Source organism: Macrobrachium nipponense, chromosome 21 (genome assembly GCF_015104395.2).
Source record: "Macrobrachium nipponense isolate FS-2020 chromosome 21, ASM1510439v2, whole genome shotgun sequence".
NCBI classification, from domain to species: Eukaryota; Metazoa; Arthropoda; class Malacostraca; order Decapoda; family Palaemonidae; genus Macrobrachium; species Macrobrachium nipponense.
The window spans coordinates 74707821-74713820 of record NC_087212.1 but is presented as its reverse complement, the minus strand read 5'-3'; the positions used below and the strand labels follow the sequence as shown (position 1 = coordinate 74713820).

Below are 6000 nucleotides of genomic sequence, written 5' to 3'. Positions count from 1 at the left end.
GAAATTCAAATTAAGGTAGTTTTCCTCATTGATTAACATTAATGGTATTTGAAAGAACTATAATAACAATAGTATATCTTGGGAAAGGGCTGTGTATATTAGTGCTTTCATAGAATAATTATTTATACGATAGATATTGATGTAAAAACAGAAAAGTGCAGAAATGAAATGCAAGACTACTGCACATGGTGAATTAATAGTGGCTTCAAATTTTGGGGTTTTTGAGTTTCACGTTTATACAGTGTATTAGCTGTGGAAATTTATTTGTATTTTTTTTTTAAATACGTTAGTCTGGAATTTCTTTTAATCAGTCCCCATCACTCAAATAGCTTACATTCATGTTCAGTATGTCCCCAGACAAGGCACACTCAAGTCCAAATGTTACTAGAAGTGGTGTCAATTATTGCACAAATGCTGTGGAGTCTCCAGTGTCATGCCTCTTGATCAGTTTTTTGTGGTTATCAGTGTTGTTCACACCTTTACTAAGTTTTCTGGTTTACATGCATTGTATTGCTGTTTGGTTTTGCCTTTCTTTCATATTGTTGGGTTAGCTCGCTGATGGAGTTAGTTTTTTGTTTAATTTGGCTATCTTCTGCTGAACCTTTATAGAGATTTTTAGTTTCTTATTTTTTTAATGTTTTTGGGCTCTTATTAGCATATATAAGAATTTGTTTGTATTACAGTTATTTATAATTTGGGTATTGTTGGGCCATTTTACAGTTTTGCTCTGATTTGCTGATTAAGTGCATTTTTGTCAGTGCTTCATGTTCTATGTTCTGTTGTTACTAGGATGTACTTGTGTTTTCTTAGAATTTTGTCTTTTTGTTAGTTTCCTTGGTTCAGTGCTTGTACTTTAAATATAACTTTTGTTTATTGGTAATATTTTATTTTTATAGCTAACTCAGTTTTGGAAATATTTAAGTTACCCAAGTTTACCTCATAGTGCATGTGTACATTAACAGCCTATGATGTTCTTTACTATGTTTTGCTGTGTTTGGTGTTGTGTTAGTTTACTGTATATAACTGTTTAGGATGCCTTAGCATAAATGTGCAACCCTATCAGATCATTAATGTTATGCCTTTATGCTGAATCTGGATAAGAATCCTTACCTCCTGTGCAGCAGATTTTGTGGACAACTTTTTGTGGATCACACATGAGAAATGTGTGATAACTGGTTGCTTGAGCAGTGGAAGTTTTTTTTTTTTTTTTGAAAGGTACCTTGAATTTATGTAAAACCTTTAGTATAAACAATCTTCATTGTCTGCAGTTGAACTCTCCAACCCAACCATGCTAATGATCATGTCCAAGGTCTTGGTTAAGACAGTGATGTGAGACTAATTTGGCCTTGTTTACTGTTGAAGGTCAAGATGAGTGTCAGTTCTTTCTGTTCTGAAGTCTCTTTGACTCCTAAGTCATCTAACTAGCAGTGGCAATACCAAAACCTCTTCTTGCTCTTGACTAAAAGATTTCCTTCAACTGTGACTGCTTGGGTGCCCACTCAAAGGACTCATATCTATTTTTGTAGCTCAGAACTTCAAGTTTTTATCTGTTGAGTTGATGAGCCTTTATTAGCGATTAAACAGTGTTGTCAAAAAAGTGTTCCTTGGACTCAAAACCAGAAGTTACTATTTTTATAGACTTGTCTTTTCACCAAATTGAGTTAACTCCTGGTCGAAAAAAAACTTCAACTAGTTAAGTATTAAGCTGTCATTTATACTTCATGGAAAAGGAATGTATGTATCACTTGGCTTCTCTTTTGTCATCTTATAGTGACATTTTTTAACCAGGTCATTGACATACCTTGCCAGCAAAATTAAGCAATGCGTGCTTTCGCCATTGGTTATGGTGACCTACTCTGGAGATGAAGCTTTCTGATTCCCAGGAGACAACTCCTTGGACTCCCTTCACACCTGAAAATAAAGCATGTTTTGACTCTTTAAGGCCTGATTCATTCTTATGCAACAATTGGATAAGGATGAGACTTTGTAGTCATGCCTGTTCAAAATGAGGCCTCTTTTGATGAAGTTTAGATTGGTTGTACTGCATTTTTGGTCTTAAATAACTCAGTCTGGGAGCCTAAAAAAAGTACATGTGGTAGAGACCAGGAATGAGTCTAAGGTGACCCAGCTGCACCACATGTATTGACTTCTCATAAGCAGACAGTATAATGAATATCATATCTGTTGCTAGGGGAGAGGACTCAGTAAGGCCCTTGGCTGTACCACCTCTTCTTCAGACCAGAATGCTAACTACAAAATACCTCACCAGGTGCAGTGCTGCTCTTTTCTGTGATTTGTTGGGCTCATCCTCACTGCCATTAGTTTTAATCACACTCTCTTTCCCTGCATCAGATGCTGATGCTTCTGTTTTCTTTGTCAGTTTGTTACTTTTAGAGTGAGCCCAGTCTTTAGATGGCATCAGGAAGACTAAGATTGTATTGTTTTATCCTACTTGTTCTTCTGTGCTTCATGTTGGAATGATGTCTTGGCCAACATCTGATGAAGAAGAAGAATACCATTACAAAGGATTTCTCAGACGTCTGACACCATTTGACATTAGAAACTAGAGCTCCATGGAACAGTCAATTCCATGTAGGACAAATCAACAGCTAAGCTAGCCAACTTATTGATAAGGATACCAAGTACTCTATCTAGATACTCATATTATACCACTTATACCAAAAGAATTCTGATGAGAAGGCAGTGACTTCCTTTTGGCCTAGAAAAGGTGGTCATTGTACAGTGAAATCCCCTGCTAAGGGAAACAAGAAAATAAAATCTATTGCATTTGGGTTTGTTTTCACAAATTCTTGAGCATGTGGAAAGATTTAAGGGTAGAGCAGTTGCTGTTGGAAGTTACCAGGATTAACTGACTGATTAATTTTCTGAAGACAGTTTTTGCCCCACCCCTGCCATCATCCCCAGAGCCTAAAGACTTTAATGTGGCCCTGGATAGCAAAGTGAGGGCATTGTTGTAAATTATTAGAAGAGGTATAAGACAGATCACTGGGCCTTACAGTCATCTCTTCTAGTTATAAAGTCAGGAAGGTGATGCCCGATCATTAACCTCAGTCTGCTGTTCAATTTATGATCAGCAGATTACCAAACTTCTCAGAATTGAAACAGGAGTCTAGATGATGTGCTCCATTAGGAAAGGGTAGTCTCTTGTATCCCTACCAGTCAAGGATGCCTGCTGCTGTGTGTCTTCAGTTTAAGGGGGCCGGCTGGAACCCTTATATATGGTGGTATAGGGCGAAAAATGCAGTCATGAAAAAATTCATGGAGCTTCATATGGCACTTGAGAATACGTATACGAAATATTTCATCAAAATTCCTCTTACTTTCATAGTTACAGGGTAATTAGTTAATGTAACTCAATAAGCCTAAAACATTGATCCGTACAAGAAAATGCAATATTTCTTCTATTATCGTAAATTTTGATAATTATTGTCAAAGAAATTGGGAGAAATGGCATCTGTAGACATTCCCAGAGTCAAAAAGGGAGACTTTACTTCAGTCAGCGTACCAAGTCCAACCATCAGTGCGAGCACAAACTTCAAGTAGTCTACACGTTCGATTTCACCTCTGACATTCGCTTGCTTTTACGTATGTTTATGTATGTTTCGGCAAGAATTTCATCTTGCCAATGAGGAAAAGACAAGGAAAACATCTCGCTAACATACAGACAAAGAAAAATCGCTCAAGTATTATTACAGAATATCATAATGTACGCGTAGTTAGGGAAGAGAGAGGGGAGGGTTGCGTAGTAACGCCCCCGTCTTGCCTGACAGCGCACGTCACACTGTGCCCAAGGCTACGATCTTTGAGCAAAGAGATCTTCATTTATGATAAATAACAAAGTTTTGGTTTTTTAATATCCAAAATGGAATATGAAATTCATAATAATCATGATTTATTAAATTGTCTTTGTAAAAAGAGAGTACACCTTCAAGTTTCACCTCTGACATTCTCTTGCATTTATGTTTGTTTATCTTTGTTTCGGCAAGAATTTCATCATGCCAAAGAGGAAAATACAAGGAAAACATCTCGCTAACATACAGAAGAAGAAAATTCACTGTAATAAGCCGAGTTAGTGAAGGGGAGAGAGAGAGAGAGAGTTGCGTAGGAAGGAGTGCCCCATCTTGCCTCAAGCAGTGCCCCAGGCTACGATATGTGAGCAAAGGGATCATCATTTATGATTAGATTATGATAAATAAAATAGTTTTGTTTTATTAATACACAATAAAGAAATATACATTCATAATAATCATTATTTATTAATATTGTCTTTATAGAAATAGGAAGGAAAACTTTGAACGGCTATCTCAAAACTATACTTATTGACCTTCAAAATCTATCTTCTCACTTAGTTTTAAAGCTATAACATTGGAATTTGGTATATAACTCAGAAAGACATTATAGAACAATCAAATAGAGCCCTTTTATTTATGGCAACATTAACAGCAGAAGTTTGATGTTATCTCAGCCATCTAATTCAAGTATGGTTCTGACTTGGAGAGGTTGGATCTAGTAACATCAACAAGGCTACACCTTGTTGATGGGCATGTATAGTCAGCCCACAAACTATTGGCGTAGTTTCTTAGTTCATAGTTTGTTATGGAAATATTGCCATATGCAGGTGCCAGATTATTTACTTATCAGTAAATAATATTTCCTCGTAAAGATGTTATACTTAAAATAAATTAAATTAGAATTGAGTATATTTATTGAACTTATCAAAGATAATTATTTTGCAAAGTAAGGGAAATAACCACAGGTCCAAGAATTCTAATTTTATTCGCAACAAGGCTTCGTGGCAGCAATAGCATTAGCATTTGGAAGTTAGCTTTGCTGCTGCTTGAGTAATGACCCAATGTATTGTACTGTACTGGGCGATAGTTCATCACCTATAGCCGATAAATAATACTTTTAAGCCTGTTAGTATTCTTTGATAGCGAAATGTGATTAAACGAATTTTGTCATTTGAGCTCTAAGATAATTTGTAAGACACATTTTGTGGCCTACATTAATTTCTTATTTTAACACCTGATTAGCCTATTTTCAGCAGTATACTCTCTCAGATTCGTAAGCTGAATGAATATTTAAATAGACAATTTCTATATTATTAATCTACTTTATTTGATTATTCCCATTTTTCTTTTTCTATTGACCATGTTCTTTTTTCTTATCCCCTTCATAATTGTTAAGCATAATTTACTCAGCCCAATCATAGGAAATCAAACAAATACAATTTAGTTGTCCTTTATTTATTTCCTTGCATATCATTCTGTTTCATCTGGACACGGAAAACTGTGCGAGTCAAAGCTGACGAATACATTGAGAAAGGCTTGTTTATAAAAGCTTTCTTGGGTTAATCTTTCTGTAGCAGAAATGTTCTATAACACATGCGTTTCGAGGCTTCGTTTTGTCGAAGGAGAGTTTTAAGATAACTGTTATCTTTGGCAGTGTTTTCACTTGAGGAGTTTGTAGCGACAAGTGAGAGTAGCATGAGATGTGGGGCAGCAGTGGTGCCTTATAGGAGGAGGATAGAGTGATTAGGCTGATGTGAATAAAGTATCTCTCAGTAAAATGTATTATTTAGGTTTTGAGGAAAAAATGCATGCATCATTGAATGTTTGCCTACCTGTCTGTGGTATTCACAGGACACTGATTTAAAAAAAAAGTAAGCTTAACTGAATCTCTCATCCATTGTGTCAACAACAAGAAGACTGCTTCTAGAGTCAAGCTGCTATTCGTGGCTTGTTGCAGTGGGTCATATGGGGGCTTGTTAAGGCTAGCCAATACCATGGTTAAATCCCAGTCAGGAGACTTTAGTTCCTTAAGGGAACAGGACTGCTCAAAACTCTTCATTAATATAGATATTTCCCATGAAGAGGAAATGTTTATGCCTTTCATTCGTAAAACCACAATACATAGTTCATTGCATTTCTGGAAAATGGAGAACCATCTGTTCTCATAACAAACCCATGTATATCCTGT

General features: G+C 36.1%; 1 protein-coding gene across 1 annotated transcript in view; it reads left to right on the top strand.

Moving 5' to 3' along the window:
• Positions 1 to 6000, top strand: part of LOC135198178 (serine/threonine-protein kinase PRP4 homolog) — a 277937-nt gene that overhangs the window by 64831 nt on the left and 207106 nt on the right. The gene's annotated exons all lie outside the window — the stretch shown is intronic.